General features: G+C 39.9%; 1 pseudogene; it reads right to left on the reverse strand.

The window, feature by feature from the left end:
* Window positions 1-7,689: 7,689 nt before the first annotated feature.
* On the reverse strand, window positions 7,690-9,355 carry LOC132437638 (large ribosomal subunit protein uL6 pseudogene; annotated as a pseudogene).
* Window positions 9,356-19,225: the final 9,870 nt, after the last annotated feature.

The raw sequence follows: 19,225 nt of genomic DNA on the forward strand, positions 1-19,225 counted from the left end.
CAGTAATCTTGGTTGTAGGGTCTTCCCTTTTATCACTTTAAATATATGTTGCCACCCCCTTCTGGCTTGTAGAATTTCTGCTGAGAAATCAGCTGTTAACCTTATGGGAGTTCCCCTGTATGTTATTTGTCATTTTTCCCTTGCTGCTTTCAATAATTTTTCTTTGTCTTATTTTTTGCCAGTTTGATTACTATATGTCTTGGCACGTTTCTCCTTGGGTTTATCCTGTATGGGACTCTCTGCACTTCCTGGACTTGTATGGCTATTTCCTTTCCCATGTTAGGGAAGTTTTTAACTCTAATCTCTTCAAATATTTTCTCGGGTCCTTTCTGTCTCTCTTCTCACCCCTATAATGTGAATGTTGTTGTGTTTAACATTGTCCCAGAGGTCTCTTAGACTGTCTTCATTTCTTTTTAATCTTTCTTCTTTCTTCTGTTCTGCAGCAGTGAATTCCACCATTCTGTCTTCCAGGTCACTTATCTGTTCTTCTGCCTCAGGTATTCTGCTATTGATTCCTTCTAGTGTAGTTTTCCTTTCAGTTATTGTATTGTTCATCTCCGTTTGTTTGTTCTTAATTCTTCTATGTCTTTGTTAAACATTTCTTGCATCTTCTCGATCTTTGCCTCCATTCTTTTTCTGAGGTCCTGGATCATCTTCTTTCTCATTATTCTGAATTCTTTTTCTGGAAGGTTGCCTATCTCCAGCTTCATTTAGTTGTTTTTCTGGGGTTTTATCTTGTTCCTTCATCTGGTATGTAGCCCTCTGCCTTTTCATCTTGTCTATCTTTCTGTGAATGTTTTTTTTGTTCCACAGGCTGCAGGTTTGTATTTCTTCTTGCTTCTGCTGTCTGCCCTCTGGTGGATCACTGCTTCTGTTTTGTGTTTTGGTTTTCTGGCCCCAAGGCTTGTGGGATCTTAGCTCCCTGACCAGGGATTGAACTCATATCCCCTACATTAGAAGATGAAGTCCTAACCACTGGACTCCCAGGGAAGTCCCAAGGGGATTTTTTGAAAGAACCCCAGGGTATTAATGTACAGCAAGGCAGAGACCATCTCTGGGTGTTATGTAGAAGCAATGTAAATTTGCTGTTTATTTGGTGCTGGAATATCTAGGGAAGTAGAGATTCTTTAGTACCTACAAGCAAGGGCTGTAGATCACAAGATGTCAAATGCTAAAAGGAAAATGATAGGAAGAGTTTCCATTGGCTGAACCCTCAGTGGAAGCTCAAACTTTGTAGACTCCTCAAGACTTCGCTGATAATGTATTGTCTCCCAACAGCTACTCATAAGTAGTGAAATTCTGCTGAGGAGAGGAGCTGAAATGGAGGAAAAGTATGACATTTGTCTCCTAGGAGGAAAGATTTTCTTTGACCAATGCATTTCATAAGTCCAGGAGGCAGCATCAACATAGAATACTATGTGAGCAGTGCCCCCTGCAGTTGTGCATGCACCAGCCCTGTCTATAATTCATCTTCATGAAGAATGCACACAACTGAGGCAGGTTGGATTGACAGTACTGCCTCTTCCTGAAGGTTATTTGGCTTCACATTGCTAACATCTTCCAAGGGATTGCAAGTCACATTTCTCTTTATCTTCAATAAGTTATCCGATGAACTCCAAGGACCATAACATTTCATAAGGAACTCAGCTCTGGTAATGGAAAGGCAATATTTTTGATCTCTGGCTTTTGAGGTAGGCAGCTGGAAATATAGCCAAAGGATTTCAAGTTCACAAAAGTGAAAGCAAGGGAAATCTGCTAATCCCTGTTCACTCTCTAATATTCCTGTGTCTTTCTATGTGACATAGAATTGGTAGGCTCAGAATTTGCCATAAAAATACTGTTCACTTCATGTTTAGTTCTTTAATAACTTCTTAACTCTTTCACTTACTGGCTATGTGACTTGACAAGTTGTTTGACTTCCCCCTGTTTCTTTGTGTGTAAAATAAGGGCACGCAGTTACTATAGTAGTGATTAGTACTATTCACCAAATATTGCCTGTTCCCTCCACTTCTGGATACACTGTGGGGTTGCACTCCCTGCCCTGCCCCCTTGTGGTTGGGTGGTTCCAGGTGATTAGCTGTGAACAATGAGTTGGGAGCAGAAGTGATGTTTGCCATTTCCAGGCTCGAGCTTTGAGTTGCAGGTTTGAGACTCCCCAGGTCTTTTTCTCTCTCTCTGCTGCTGGCTACGCTGTCAGCCAAGGAGAGATGGAACAGGGCCCAGAGCTGCCTATCAGTGGATATGGTGGTTTATAAACAGCTGAGATTACAGACTGTTGACTACCCTAATAGACTTATCTGTAGGTTTGTGGTGAGGACTCAATGGGATAATATATTGTAGGCAATTGCTCTACTTACTGTCTGTCACACTATAAAGTGCTAAATACATATATTTTTCCATCTTTCAGTTAAGTATTACTGGCCTTCTCTGTCTAAATGTTTGCATTTGTGTAGCTTTCAGGATTTAATTTTCAGGCCAGGATTGAATGATACAAGCTACCTTTAGAAGTATTGACACTGACATTTACTTATACATGAAAATTATTAATCAGCAAGTTAGTAAATCATATTTTCATCTCATGATTATTGATGATATAAAAGAATCTCTAAGAACTTAACATTACTTTGCTCACAAAAGTGAAATAGTGATGACAAAAACTGTATCTAATCTTCTTTTTAATAAATAACCACATGTAACTGATTTACTCAGCTCTTAGCAAATCAAGTGAGGGAAAGCTAAACTGGTTTATAAATATTGGAGGAGTGTTTGGTTTTAACACATAATAAATGCAAAGCATAAGGATTTAAAGAAGAAACTCAAAAGAAATAATATTCTAAAATAATGTTGCTTCTTCCTTTCTCTCATTGCCATTTTTTCAAACATTTATGTTCTACCTATAAATATGCACCTGTATAAATTATGACTAAATCTATTTACACTGCTTCACAGTAAGTATTTTGCTGAATGTGTGGGATTTTAATCTCTGGTGTATTGTGCACTAAAGGATAATAGATTTGGCAACAGAAATGGATAGTTATGTTCCATTAAAAACCACCTCTATAATTCATAACTGGACTGAGGTTCTGCTCCCAAACCAATGACATGCTTAACTTCCAAAAGGTCTAAAACAAATTTTCCAGTTATGGTTTCCAGAGTTATATTTTCCTCCATTTTAAAAGATTGCAATATTTATATTATTTTCCATGGGTTCTCTAAATAATAGCTAAATGCCTTGACAATAAGTATGATTTGTTAAATTCAGTGATCTCTTGATAAGCAGTAGTTTGATTATTTGCTTATATTATCAATCATCATGTCATTTATTTAATTTTTATATTTATTTTTAATAATCTTTTTCTTATAAAAGGAATACATAATCATACAGGAAAAAAACCCTGCAAATTAGGAGAAAAAGAAAAAATGTTATCCATTATTCCAGCCCTAGAGAAAACCAGTTACCCTCTTGAGGACTTTTTATTCCAGTTCTTTTGCTCTGCATACATTTGCCATAAAGATATAATACAAAGTAATATATACTGGTTTTTTTGGATAAACAACAAGGTCCTACTCTATAGCACAGGGGACTATATTCAATATCCTGTGATAAACCATAATGGAAAAGAATATGAAAAAGAATATATATGTATAACTGATTCACTTTGCTGTACAGCAGAAATTAACACAACATTGTAAATCAACTATACTTCAATAAAATTAAATAATAATAATAATATATACTCTTTTTTAGCCTTCATTCTTGATTATAAATGTAACCTATATGACTCCCTATAGAGAATTCTGAAAATATAAAAATTAAGGCAAAAACATAAACCAGGGAAAACCCATCAGATTACCATTATTCATATTTTAGTGCTTCCATTAAAAGCAGTCATTACTCAGCTACTTCAGAGTTCACTCAAAGAAATATTCCCTAAAATGGTCCTCAGCAGCACGATTATGTTTTCCAAATTTTTATTCACTTCTGAGTTGGATCACTGTCGTTCATCACGAATTTGCAGTAGGAGACAACTACCTGTTACATCCTGATGTTATAGATACAAAAGACCCAGCCTCTTGTCACCAAGAGCTCCAGGTTTGGGAAGGATATAGACTAGGAAACAATGACAATACAGAGTGATTAGGTCTAGCATTTGAGATAAGCTCAGTCTGCAACAGAACTGGTTGGACAGAACAAAAACCTATCCTGCTGTGGGAGAAAGAGTCAGGAAAACAAGCTTCCTGGAGGCTACGCAGTAGGGCTTCACTCTGAGGTAGGGGTGCAGCCAAAGACGGGGAGGAGGAGAGTCAGCAGGGAGCATCCACTATCCAGGATCAATGATAATCCCACATTGTTGGAAGATAGAAAGATCGAGACAAGAGATGAGGTGGGAGAAGTTGGCACAGGCTTTGTATTCCGTAATGAGTCTGAGTTTTATGGAGAAGGTAACAAGGCAATTAAGCAACAGAGTTGACATGATCAGTGTGTATTTAAGAGGAGCACTCTGGCTGCAGTGGGAAGGGATGGGAGATATGGCAAGGCTGAGGGCACAATAAGCTATGGCAGTCATCCAGATTAGACATGGAGAGGACTGGAGTGAAGGCAGTGGTAGCAATCAATGTCAGGAATGTCAAGGAGGCTTAGAATATTCCTTACCCCTCCATGTGCCACTTGGGGATTAAACTTGGATATTGATCATGCCAGCCAAATTGTTGATAAGACAATATCTCAAGACTTACCTTGATGATCTCCTTTGATATGAGATTGAACAAGACAAATAAGGATATATTTTGGATCCTGCTCCAAAGGGATCATCATATAAGACCTGGGTAAGATTTCAACACTATAATTGAAGTCAGGTAGTAGGGACATATGCTATATCACTCATGGAGAGTGAATGGCTTGAAGACCCTTTTAGGGCAACATGACCACTGCGGAAGAACTAGAAAAATACTTTGGGTCATGGTGATTTATCTGAGCTGCAAGTTGAAAGTAGAATAAATCTATTCTGAACAATGTACTCACTGAATCATAGTCATTCATAGTATATTAACAAGACAGTTACCCAAATGGGTACACATTTGCTGAATAAACAAATGTTGGATAGGGGATGAGGACTTACAAATGCCAAGGTATGTAGCAGTTCAATATCAATTTTTTTGTCGACTGGGATTACTAATGTGGTTTACAGAGTTTTCCCAATCAAGGTGACTGACACTGAAAGCTATCCAAATTTTTTAGCACAGTGCTTACACCTGTCTATCATTTGGCTGCTGAAGACTTTTTTTTCCTTTAATGATTAGAACTTTCTGAAACTGGTTTGGATTGCTTCGTGAGGGGATAATGAGTTTGCTGTCACTAGAAGTATTTTTTTAAAAGGCTGAAAAACAAAACACCGGAGGACAAGTTTTAAGGAGGATTTATATGCAGATTAAAATACTGGTTTATAGCTTTAGACGGTTTTATTTTTCTGTTGTTGTCATGGGATGATATGTTTATATATTACAATAAGTCCCCTACATAGGAACCTTCAAGTTGTGAACTTCCAAAGATGTGAACGTGAGTTCATATATCCAAACACGTAAGTTAGTACACGTGTCTGGTGTACATTGTCACATATGTGCATCCTCTACAAGTGGTTGTGCTTTCATGTACTTTACTGTACAGTACTGTATAAAGTACAGTAGTACAGTATCTTTATTTTAAGCCCAGGATGTGCGGAAGCAAGCATAAAACCAGCGGTGATGTAGCTGGTACTGCTAAGAAGCACTAAGCGATAACGATGGAAACAAAAGTGAATATAATTGAGAGTGGAGAGAGGTGAAAAGATGGTAGATGTCACTCATTCTTATAGTAACTGAATAACTGAAGAGATTCATAATGCAGGAGATGCAATCCAGTGCTACCGTGTCATCTATGACAAGGAAAAAAAGGAGCTACTACCCAGACATCACTGGATCGTTTCTTCGAGAGGGTAGATAGAATTGAATCCAGAAAGGAACCAGAATCTGTGGCACTAATGTCAGGCATGGGTGACATTGTAGCTTGCCCTCCATCTCCTATTGCTGACGATCCTTCAGCTCTATCATCTCCCACCTCCTCTCCCTCCTCCAGTCAGTAACTCTTCTTGCCTGTTCACTTGATGCCAGCCCCTGTATGCCAGCTGTTGTACTGTACTTTTCAAGGTACTGTATTGTAAGATTAAAAATGTTTTTTTGTGTGTGTTTGTTTTTTATGTATTATTTGTGTTAAAAGTATTGTAAACCTATTTTGTGTTTGTTTTTTATGCATTATTTGTGTGAAAAGTATTATAAACCTATTACAGTACAGTACTTTATAGCCGATTGTGTTAGTTGGGTACCTAGGCTAACTTTGCTGAACTTACGAACAAATTGGACTTATGAAAGCACTCTCAGAATGGAACTCATTCATATGTAGGGGACTTACTGTACTTTTTCTTCCTTGTTACTCAGCACTACATAAACAAATTCAACTAAGTTGATAAAAGATTTAAGATACAAGGTCAGAAAACCAGATACCTAGAATTCCTTTAACACACATACTTAAAATTTGCATATGGATGATTAAGTTGGACCTTCTTACAAGGCAATGATTTAAATATTTAATTCATTCAGCCTTAATTGAGAGCTAACTTTGTGTTGCCGGATATAAAAACAGATAGGTCATATATAAAGGGCTATTTAAAATTGTATCAAATTACAAACTGAGTACAGGTGTCTACTTCCATCATACAGCCCACGCAATGAAAGAAAACTTGATGAAAATAATCCATCATAGTGCAGAAAAATATAAGGTTTTCCATCAGAGGAACAAAAATTGTGAGAAATCTCTGGAAGATAGAATACAATCATGTGCAAACAAGACAACAACTCCAAATACATATGGGAGAAAACGATTCTTTCAAAAGTTAGAAGTATCAGAGGCACCCCAAAAGGGCCATGCCATCAATGGAGGAGTATGATTTAAGGGAACCCTGCCATTGCATGTTGATGAGTGATGCTGTTTCCATTGATAAGATTTCAGGAAATCTGTTAAGAGTAAGATCTGAAATGGCCTCATGTTTTTTTTTTTGGGTTTTTTTGTTTGTTTGTTTGTTTTTTTAGTTTTTAGACTTCTTTCTGGCACTACTTACTGCACGTGCTCAAGATGAAGCCCCGTGTCCCTTGGGAGTGTATTACATTGCAAAGAAGAGAAGTGTAACTCAGACAATTTTGACAGTGACTCCATAGCAAGAAAAAAAATCATAAACTCATTTAAGTCCTTTTCAATGCCACACAATTACTTACAGAATATTGAGATACTAAGACAAACTTCAGGACTAGTGTCTGAGAGATATGGAATTACCTTTCAGCTGAGAGGCAGGACAAAGTGGGGAAGTTGGTAACTCAAAAAATTTGAGAAGTCCAGCCCCAGGTATCCGGATTGTCATCCCCACTGTCTTTAGAAGGGGCTGAAAATTTCTGTTTCTCCAATGAGATGTCTTTTTTTCTAAGGAACTAGATTAGAAAAATCTAGGATGGAAGATGGGAACTCTCAAAGCAGCAGCTGGTGAAAATAGGATTAGGATTTTTCCCCCAATCAAGAGCTTTTATTGCATCTTTAAAATGTCACAGATGAGTCCGAAGTATCATCTGGCATCTTGCTGCTTCTGTAGCTGGACAATGTAGATCTTATTCATCAGCCTGCTGAACTGTTCCTTTTTCAGAAACAGAGATAGCATCCGAAAGTTTTCTGATATCCTTGTTTTTAAGTATTGTGGCTTGCTGAATCAAAGCAGCTGAATTTGATACAAGTTCAATGTCATTTCCTTCAAAAATGAACTCATCTTTCTAGGCTTGAGATACTAAACAAGCAATGCCTGGCCTCATTTGAACCCTGTGGATGTATTTTTCACATCCCCCAAATTTCAGACTTCAACAAGAGAACCATTCTCCTAAATAATGACGTTGATGGGGATGTGAGCATACAGAGACTTCATCTTGTAAATGGAAGCCCAGTGTGACACCCTTGACCATGTTCTGTACACGATAGTGTGCACCATTGCCAGTTCCTTTCTATTTCCCTATCCTTTGTCAACCCGGAGCCTCATTTTTTTCTTTCCAAGGAGACTGAGTTCTACATTAATATGATTGAAGTCCCTCCACAGGGTGCCTCTGGGCCCTTCTCAATAATTGTGCATCCCTTCAGAGTGATGTCAACATTTTCTGGAATGTCAACAGTCTGATTCTGAGAATGGTCTTCATTCTTGCAGTAGATGCGGCAAAAAGAGTGGGATTAGGACAGTGGACTAATGGGTGGACAAAGAGAAATTGACTAGAGGAGAGAAACCTGATGTTGAAATGGTAGCAAATAGAAAATCTGAAAGTTTATCCTGCAGGAGGGCTAAAAATAATTTTATTCTGAATGAGAATGTGATTGCTAAGAATCACTCTTCAAGCAATCAAGGATTTAAATTTCCTTGTTTAGACTCAGAATTTAAATGGGAAAACTGATGCAGAAGACTTCAGGACCACTCTCCCCTCTTCATATGGCTGGCTTCTTCCTATCCTCTGGGATTCAAATTTAAGATTGCATTCTTAACATAAGTTTCTCCCTGACGACTTAGCAATTGGGGCTTATATAGTGCATTGAATGCAACACACGTGTGTTCTAAAGTCAAGTGGTTAGACACCGATGGGCCCCCAATACTGTTCATGGACATTTGCATCCCAGGTAGACGCTGTCAGAGCATCTGTGTCCTGCCCAGTTCTTGCTGGTCCTCTCTTCCAACTCTTCTCCTCACTGACAGCCTCTTATAAACCTCTTGCCACTCTCCTGGAGGGCTTTCTCTGGTTGCAGGTGCATGATCCAGCATGCAGGCTGGAGGTATCTGTGAATCAATGCCTCCAGAAGCAGCCCTCTACAGTCATCCAATGGAAAATGTCGGATAAATTCCCCAAACCTCACCTCTCAGGTGGGGCAACACTGAGGCATGTTATGCAAAGTCTCCCGAGAGTCCCCAGAGGCCTGAGTCCCAGCTGCCCACATCAGGAATTCTGCTCATTTGCACACCCTTTGATTGGTTTTCTTTCCTTCCTTGTCTCCTTCTCCACTTGCCTTCCAGTGGTTCCTGGGATCGTCCCCCAGATAAACTACTTGCATTCACATCCTTATCTCAGAGTCTACTGGGGAAACCCATACTAAAACAGCATTTTTCCACATAAGAAAATTCACCAACTATGGTGCACTGATCAGTGTTTCCACCAAGCCTTGTGGGAGTTTGTACTCCCCGCCTGTGCACAGCAGCAGTGCACATTTTCCAGTGCTGTGAAAAATTCGATGGAAGCCAACTTCCATTGGAACCCTGACTTAACTGTTCTTATTAAACTCCAATATCGTGCTATTTAAAACATATGAGGGACTTCCCTGGTGGTCCAGTGGTTAAGACTCTGCAATCCCAATGCAGGGGGTACGGGTTCAATCCCTGGTCAGGGAACTAAGATACTGCATGCCGCGAGGAACAGCCAAAAGAAAAAAAAAAAGTATGAATACTAAATTTTAGTAATAGTTAATTCCTCATATAGTCACTTACTAGTATGTAGCACTTGCTTATATGTATAAAATATGAAATGATATCATATGGTACATCATTTGCTCATAATAAAGAGAAAGCTTTGTGCTTTATCAGTTTAAGGTTCCTGAAAGCCTTGTGGATACTGGTCCACACTTTCACCAACCCTGCACTAAATAGAGACCATACTGGGAAAAAAAAAAAAAAAAACATTATCACAAGCAAATGCCCACTGTTTTCCTGGCAGCTCGACCCCGGGACCAAACATACTTTAAACAGTTAAGTTCCTAGTCACTGAAAGAGTAAACATACCTTCAGGGGGAAAAGAAAAACATACAACAATCTTACCAAGTTGCTTTTTTTTTTTTTAACATCTTTATTGGAGTATAATTGCTTTACAATGTTGTGTTTGTTTCTGCTGTATAACAAAGTGAATCAGTTATATGTACATATTATATCCCCATATCCACTCCCTCTTGCGTCTCCCTCCCACCCTCCCTATCCCACCCCTCTAGGAGGTCACAAAGCACCGAGCTGACCTCCCTGTGCTATGCAGCTGCTTCCCACTAGCTATCTATTTTAGTCTTGGTAGTATATATATAAAAAACTAAAAATAGAACTACCATATGACCCAGCAATCCCACTACTGGGCATATACTCTGAGAAAACCATAATTCAAAAAGATACATATACCACAATGTTCATTGCAGGTCTATTTAAAATAGCCAGAACATGGAAGCAACCTAAGTGTCCATCAACAGGTGAATGGATAAAGGAGATGTGGCGCATATGTACAATGGAATATTACCAAGCCGTTGGGTTTGATATTTACTACTCTCTTTCTTGGGTCAAGGCTGCGGAGTATAAACTGGGCTCCAGCCAGGTTATAACCACTTTCCTTCAACAGTCATTTCCCAGGAACTTCTGTTTTCTGGAAGCGATTTTTAAAAATAGTACCTGGGAGGAAATCAACCATGCTTATGTTGCTGAGTGATTCTAATATGTTTGAGGGGGAGCACGGCCCATCCATGTTAAATCATTCACTGTTTGCAGAGAACTTCCTTTGGATGTAGATTTTCTTATTCTCCACCACCAGCAGCTATTTTTCTAGTCGCCTATACGTGTTTGCAAGTTTGTCTCCCTCAACTGGACTGTACACGAGTGGAGGGCCATGATCTTGCCTAATCTACCTCTGCCTGCCCGCGACAGTGCAGGGCAGTAAAGGGAGAGGGGAAGCCGGGCTCGTTTCAGTAGGGAAGAAGGAGGAGCCCTGAGGCGGGACTTCCGCTGCAGCGCCCTCTGCAGACCCCATCGATGGATGTGAATTCACCACCAGCTTGGCTTCTTTCCCTTCCCCATCAAGTTTCCCCCATTCCTTCAAGGTCTCCCTGAAGCCCTTCCTGAATAAACCATTTGAACATGATTCTCATCTCAAGGCTTTCTTCTGGGGATCACCAAATGACTTCAACCCAGAGGAAAGAGAATCAAAGCACTGGAAATATGCAAGTTAGTGGTTACCATCTTGTTTTAGTTAACGGTTCTCGATTTCCAAGGAGGAGAAACCCATTCACATTAACTTAGATGGAAAGTTTACAAAAGACTTAAATTCCAGAGGTACACCGTGGCCTTGGGGGAATTAGAAAGTCACCTTAAATGTGTTGGGGCCACATAGTCTCTCTTCTCTGATTCTCCTAGCACTTGTACTCATCTTTTTTGCTGCAGTTAATATTTTCTATGATGCTTTACTCTAATGTGCTGTGTTGGCACATGGCTGCAGCTTACTAAGGCAACAGAAGCCTTGCCCTGTCTCTACAGAGAACAAAATAATTTAGTCTCTTAGTGCCCTAGGTCCAAATGCCAGGGGAAAAATTCAAAACACCAGAATCTGATTAGCCCACCTGGGGCAGGTGTCTGCTCCATGACAATCAGATGTTGCCTCAGAAGCAGGGTCACCTGCCCCAACACAGCCACTTCTTCAACAGTACCGTGGACATGGGTGGGCTTTTTCAAGAGGGATTGTAGGCTCAAGGCAATGACTGACATCTTTAGGACAATAACAAGCCAAGACTTTTTTGTTTTGCCTTCAGACGTCTCAGTGTTGGCCCTGCCCTACCCTGTCAAGCATAGAGATACCCACTCACTTGAATATGTTCCATCAACCTCGGTCCCATAGGCTTGTTCACCACGTATCAACATGCTAGGCTAACTCCATCTCCATGCCATCTGTCTCATTGGTCCTCAGATGATACAGGCTTTGGCTTTGTTTCTACAAACACTATCCTTCCTTTATTTTCTACTTTCTCCATGAAGCCTTTCCCAAGAATTCCAATCCTCCCCTAATGCCAATGCACCATTTATATTTTGTCCATTTGCCCGTGTTGCATGGTAGAAGCAAGGTTATCTTCCCTATTCAGTAAGCCCCTCAAATCAGTGGGACATCATACTTCCTGTTTCTATTGCTTCCCCTACAGCATCATTCTAAGCATACAGTCAGCAACACACAGATACTCTGCCTCATGTATTGACTGAAGTAACTAAGCTTTTGTACGGCACTTACTTCAGTGACTTCCTCATAGCTGGAATAACAAGCCTTTGAATTACCGCCCCTCAGGTGGTACCACTGCAATGTGAGCTCGCTCTACTACCAACTGCCTGTATCTTCATCTCTCACCAGACGGTGTCCTCCCAAACAGCAGGAAGCCACCCTGGACTCAGACTCAGTAGACTGGACAGTCTGGGCAGTTAACCGCTGGCAGCCTTCCACCAGTGATGCTTAGAGGCAGGTGGATATATAACCCAAATCCCTTTCCCTCCATAAGTCAACTCTGAGTCTTGTACATCAGCTCCCAGAGTTTCCCCCTGGGCTTGAGCTCTGGTCGCCCACGGTGGTAACTTGCTCCATTAGGCTGCCTATCCTTCCTGTGTCACCTCCACACCTCCCTGCTAGTGTTTCCTGGGACCGCCTCCCACGTAAACTACTTACACTTGAATTCTTGTCTAAGGGTCTGCTACAAGAGAGGGGACCTACACTAAGACAAGATTCAATAAATACTCATGATTGAAGGAAAAAGTGACTTTGCCTTCCCCCTCACAGGCCGAGAAGCCAGGCCAGGGGCAGGGTTGGATTTCTCAAGCCCAGGGAGGATAGAAGTCTCAATTTCCATGCTGTACCTCAAAAGTGGAAATACCCAAAAAGGAGAGGCTTCATGGGAATCAGTTTAAAACACAAAGCACTGTATCCTTGGGGGCAGCTGTGAAGTTCACGGTACCCAGCTAGGTCTAGAGAAGGCAGGTGCTGACAACACAGCTGCCCACAGTTTACTGGCCCAATTTGGGATGGGTGATATATATCTTGGCAGCCCAGAAGCCAGACCCCCATTTTTCCTGGTTTCCACTAATACATAACAGAGATGAACCGAGGAAAAATAATAACTACTCTTAGACTTTTTGCTAACCTTGATGGACTACATTTGACTTGAGTTATAAAATCAGAAAAATGTCCCCTCTCTTGCATCTTAAATTTTGGAAAAATTTCTACCTGCTAAAATAGTTTTCCAGAAATGAAGCGGACAAAAGCCATACAAATGCTTCAAGGATGATGGGAAAAAGCAGTTACCCCGATCAACTGGAAGGGCAGCTTGAACATTTCTGATGGTCAATTGCATAACCATCAAGTTCTTGAACATCTAACATGCTAGTCCTTTGTTTGCTGGAGGAATGCAATTGCTCAATGAAATGCGAAAGAACTTGGCAAGGACCGTTTTCATGATTATCTACCAAGTTCTTGCTTTAACTTGTTTGCTTAATCAAATGTCTACTTATGATCTCTTTGGGGGGTTCTAAATTTCATTAGCTCTTTCCTTAAAGAGAAGTTAATCTACTCAGGAAGGAAGGCTTATTCATCATAGGTCAGAGAACATTAGCACTTCCTAATAATTAGTTCCAAGCCCCAGTTTCTAGACGACTAACCAGTTCAGCAAAATCCTGGTTCAGCAGAACCAGAACCTGTTTTCAGCAGAACCACTGCAACCAGAGCAAAATGTAATATCTCATTGAACTCTTTTGTCATTACAGTCCCAACGTTTGGCTATAGCTAAGCAACAATTAGACCAAATGATGCTTGTCTTTTCATTGAGGGGGATCTACAGAACAGCTCTCTGTCATAATTTTAATTTGAGATCTGCCCGCTATCCTTATGAAAGCCATCTTAATGAACTTGTGAATTTCTCATTGTCTTCTATTGTAAGAATGTACAGCAAGTTTCCTGCTCAGCTATGCATAAACAGAAGGTGAACACCCTCACTGCTGTGGACTTGAACCTGAATAAAAACTTTGTCTTCTCAGAAAGATGGCATGCTAGATGGACGAGGGGCTTTTAAAAGCCTTTAGTTTACAAATGAAGGATGTCTTCCCTCTGCACATTATCATGGTAGCTAGAATAATGGACCCTTCCCCCAAAATGTCCACATCTTAATCCTTGGAACCTGTGAATATGTTTCCTTACATGGCAAAATGGTCTTTGCAGATGTGATGAAGTGAAGGATCTTGAGATGTAGAGTTATTCTGGATTAGCTAGGTAGGCTCAACCTAATTACAAGGGTCCTTAAAATCACAGAATCTTTCTCTGTTGTATTCGGAAGGAAATATGACTACAGAAGAATGGCCAAAGGCATGTAATCTTGCTATCTTTGAAAATGGAGGAAGAGGTCACAAGCCAAGGAATGTGGCTGGTTCTAGAAGCTGGAAAAGACAAGAAATAGATTCTCTCTTAGAGCCTCCAGAAATGATCACTGCCCTGCTGACACCTTGATTTTGGCCCAGTGAGTCCTGTATCAGACTTCTGATGTCCAAAACTATAAGATGATAAATGTGTGCTGTTATAAGCCACTAAGTTTGTGGTAATTTGTTGCAGCAGCAATAAAAAACTAATACAGTTATACTTAAATAATTCCTGGAAAAACTTAAGTAAGAAAAGAAAAAAATATATTATGGTAAAGTAATTTCTTCTCCCCCAAAATAACGAAGTGTGACTTTTCTTTTTTCTTTCCTTTTCCACCATCCAGGATTAATAGCTATTAACTCTTTGTGTTTGTGGCCTTTCGTTCTGTTTTGTAAAAAAGTACAATATTCATTACAGTTGAACCTCAGGTCCCCTTTAGCCATAACGCCAATTGCATTCCCTGACACACTCCACCAATCCTAATCATATTTTAACATATATTTTTATAATCTATTAAAAATATTATATATAAATGTATAATCATTAGTGTGCACTTTAACTTTTTCCATATAATGTCATAGAATTAAGGGCTATTTGACAAAAGCTGGAAAACAGGACACAAAGTCACTACCAAAGATGATGCATCTTAAGAAAGAAAGAGAGGTCTAGCTGATAACTCCCTGGCTTCTCCCTGTTTTCCCTTTGCTTTCTATCTCCTGTCTCCTGGCCACATTTCCCACAGGCCAAATCCAGCCAGAAGCCAATTGGCTGGGAAGTCCGAGAAATGTAGTTTGCAGGATGAGCCCTCTGCAGTGCAGAAGAGGACAGGGGAGTGTGGAGAATGGAGCTGAAAGCAAGCTGGCAAATGCTTTGCAGGGTGTATGCTAGACTTACAATGAAGTCCTTTAAAAACCCTACAATTTTCAGCTTTCCAGAATGAGGGTCATATATTTTTGTTTTGTTACCTGTTTGTGCCAGAGGACCTTTGAATGCTTAAAAGGAAATTCTGAAGAAGTCCCTACCATGGGGAAGGGGGCCCAGTGGGACCAGAGCCCCCCAGTTGGCAGGTCCCTTGAGACTTGAGCCCTCTTTACTTTCTGCTGTAACTGTATCTTCCAGCTTCTGAGCGGGAAGAAGGACTCTAGAGTCATGATTTCTGGAAAGTGGGAGAAATGAAGCAAAAATGAAGCTTCCCAGGGTGGGCAGATTATTTCAATAAAAATATCAGACATATATAAATGAAAACATTGACAAGACAGCAACAAAAATATGCAATATGAAAAGATTTCTGGAAACAATCTACAATATCTCCTATTTTGCATTAAATAGGATATTTCCCTTTTTATTTTATTGATTGATTGATTATTATTTTTTTTACATCTTTATTGGAGTATAGTTGCTTTACAATGGTGTGTGTTTCTGCTTTATAACAAAGTGAATCAGTTATACATATACATATGTTCCCATATCTCTTCCCTCTTGCGTCTCCCTCCCTCCCACCCTCCCTATCCCACCCCTCTAGGTAGTCATATTATTTTTGATTATTATTACTTTTGGCCTTGCCACACAGCATGTGGGATTTTAGTTCCCCGACTAAGGATAGAACCCACGCCCCCTACAGTGGAAGCGCGGAGTTCCACTGGACTGCCGGGGAAATCCCTTTTTCTTTTCAAAGTAAGATTTTCAGAAATTCATGTTTTTTACCCTTCAACTAGAAGAGCATCACATAGACCAAGAAAACAAACCAAAGGATTGTTCACTGATCAAATAATAACATGAATACTAACCAAAACTGCTTAATTAGATTGTTCCAGACTTTTATAAGGAAAACTAACATCAGAGGGGTTGTTGACACATTTCTTCAATGTTTTTTCAGCGTAAAAGCTCACATCCTGAAAGCTCTCAGGTTCAGAGGTTTGATAAGCTCCACCCTACAGAGTACAAGTTGGGTCTTCAAATCACTATTTAGACAGAAACTATAGACCAGCACCATCCAATAGAAATAGAACATGAGCCATGTTCAAAAAAATAAAAGGTGGTGGGCGAAGTAAGTGAAGGGGGTCTAAAAAGGTACAAATTTCTAATTATGAAATAAGTCATGGGGATATAATGTACAGCATGGTGACTATAGTCAATAATGCTGTATTGCATATCTGAAAGTAGCTAGAAGAGTGGATTTTGAAGAAAAACAAAAACTGGTGAAATTAATATTAAGACTATTTTAAACTCAGTATATCAAAAATATTATCATTTCAACATGTAATCAATATAAAAATAAAATAATTTTGTCTTTTTCAAACCTAATCTTTGAAATCTTACATGTGTTTTACACTTTCTCCATGTCTCAATTCAGATACTAAATTTTTATTGGAAATACTTGATTTGTATTCAGATTTTATAAAACATACAGTTGCTAAGAAAAATTCATGTACTCTGGTGGTTCCAAGCATACATTAAAAAAAAGTTCTTCAGTAACTGAATCAAGTATAAGTTTTTAATTTTAGATTAAAATTAAATAAAATTAAAAATTCAGTTTCTCACTCATCATGGCTGCAGTTTCTGTGCTCCGCAGATACATGCGGCTCACAGCTACTATACTGAACAGCAAAACACTCCATCAGAGACAAGGACTTGTCAAAGCCTGAGGTTTTTTTCACCTTTATAACTCTTTCATGCTACTTTTAGAGGTGACCTGTTTTTTCTTCATAAGGATTAATCTGAAGCCTTTAAGTAAAAAGTACCTGTGTTCTTGTTACTGGTGTCAATAAGGAAGCAATGGCTAGAGAAGAAGGGAAGCTTCATGTAAGAGTGAGAGGATGTTTGTAGGCCATCAAAGAAAGAAAAGCAGCCTAACTCTCCAGGGTCTTCTGGACAGAAAGAATGGAGGCCCCCAGAGCAGAAGAATGGGCTTGGAAAGTGACCTTGTTCACTTTCAGACAGGGCTCTTTGTCACAAATGACAGATACTTGATTCAAACTGGCTTTGACAATGAAGGTTCTCTGTGGGCTTAAGGAACTAAAAAGTCTGCAGGCTCTGTAATGAGAAGCTCAGGCATGGCTGAACCCAGGGGCTCAAATAATATCCTTTGGAATTGATGTATCTCAGTCTCTCAACATCAGTGCCCACTGTACTACTTTCAATCTCAGAGTTTCTCCAACAGTGGCAAGATGGCTGCCAGCTATCCCAACCTCATGTCCTGTTCTTCACATCCCTACCAGAGAGGATGCTTCTTTCCTAAAAGACCCAGCATAAGTCCTAGGGCTGATGGTCATTGTCCTCTGCTTGGGTCACTTGATCATTTCTTAAATAATCCCCAGGCCTGATTGACTTTCCAAACTTGGAGATGGAGCGTTGGATCTGCCCACTCAAACCACATGGACTCAATGAGGGAGCGTGGTTCCCAGGGAAAATCAGGTTGCTGTCACTAGGGAGAGAGAGAAGCGTGCTGGGCAGGAAAAATCTTTTGTATGTCAAATCAAAACGCTTGGCAATGAGGAGGCTAGTTGGTTCCCCCCAAAATGATTATGGTTATTCAGATTTTATGTGGCTTCATTAGAAATATTGTATCATCTGTCAGGTGTTCCATCTCCTTTTTCCATTAGTCTTTTGGGAGTCCACACCTTTTTCAAGTTACTTAACCTTGAGGAAGTTGTTTAACCTCAGTGTGCTTCAGAGTTTCCATCTGTAAAATGGGGACAATAATAGGACCTACCTATCACATTTATAATAAAAATTAAATAAGCTAATATGTGTGAAATATAAGATAGACAATTTATGAATAGAGTCTGGCAGATGACAAGTTCTAAAAAATTCCACTAAATAAACATGCAAAAATGTGATATTATATACTTCTCTTAGAAGATCCATTGCCTTCTCAAATGAGTTCATATATGGCTCTTTCTGTCAAAGTAGGTTTCAGAGAAAGGAGAGACAACTGAAAATGTTTATTGGATCAATGAATGAATCCTATTGTCAGAGTTAAGGATGTATATACTTTTTTTTTCAAAGGCATACCTATGTCCTTAAATACAGTTTGCCTGTATTGTGATTTCTCTCTTAGGAGCACATGTCAGAGTTTAATTAAATTTAAACCAGTGCATTCCTCCTGTCAAAGACACTCTGACTCTGGTTAATGTAATGGCACCAAGGAACAATCTGGGTAATTTGATCATCATGAGGAATTGTCTCCATCTCTATTCTATTCTTATTGTCCCAATACTTGGTTTAATCAAGTTATAGGAATTATAGTAAATGGGGTTTATCTGGGAAAATACTCCTTGAGAAATCAAGGGACCATCTCCAGTTGCCTCTGCTGGGGAAAGCAGGACTCAGTTCCTACTTGGGGGATGAAAACACCCAGACATGGAGGGAGATTGAGGTTACGAATTGCCTAAGACCGAGACTCCTGAAAATGCCGAGTTGATATCTGATGAGGAGGTGAGCCTCAAAATCCTTTTTTGCTGGACACGTTCAATCAGTAAAAGCCACCCGCGAAAGGTGATTCAAGGTACAACCTGCTTTGCCTTCCCTAAAGGACTAGTCCCCTGTATCCATCCCTTCCCTCACACCTGGTCTAACATGACCACCCTGAGGCCACTTCACTGCCTAGGCACTGCCTTCAGTAGACCCTTGCCTGTTCCAAGCACATTTGCCACCTGCAAGGACACACATTCACATCCTGGCCCCCCACCACTGTCACACAGATAACATTATTAGATCACCTCATTCCTCACCCCTCACTGTACCCATACCCTTCCCTAAATAGCTTTGCAGTTCCTTCCACTAGAAATCTTGCTTTGGTCCCACGTGGGCTTACTTTGGCCAGTGGAACATGGACAGAAATGGCAGTGAGTCAGTTCTGAGCCTACACACAAAGAGGCAGCACACTTTCTGCTTGCTTCTCTTGTGCAGAGTTCTGCCACATCATTCCTCTGGC

Source organism: Delphinus delphis, chromosome 15 (genome assembly GCF_949987515.2).
Source record: "Delphinus delphis chromosome 15, mDelDel1.2, whole genome shotgun sequence".
Lineage (NCBI taxonomy): Eukaryota > Metazoa > Chordata > Mammalia > Artiodactyla > Delphinidae > Delphinus > Delphinus delphis.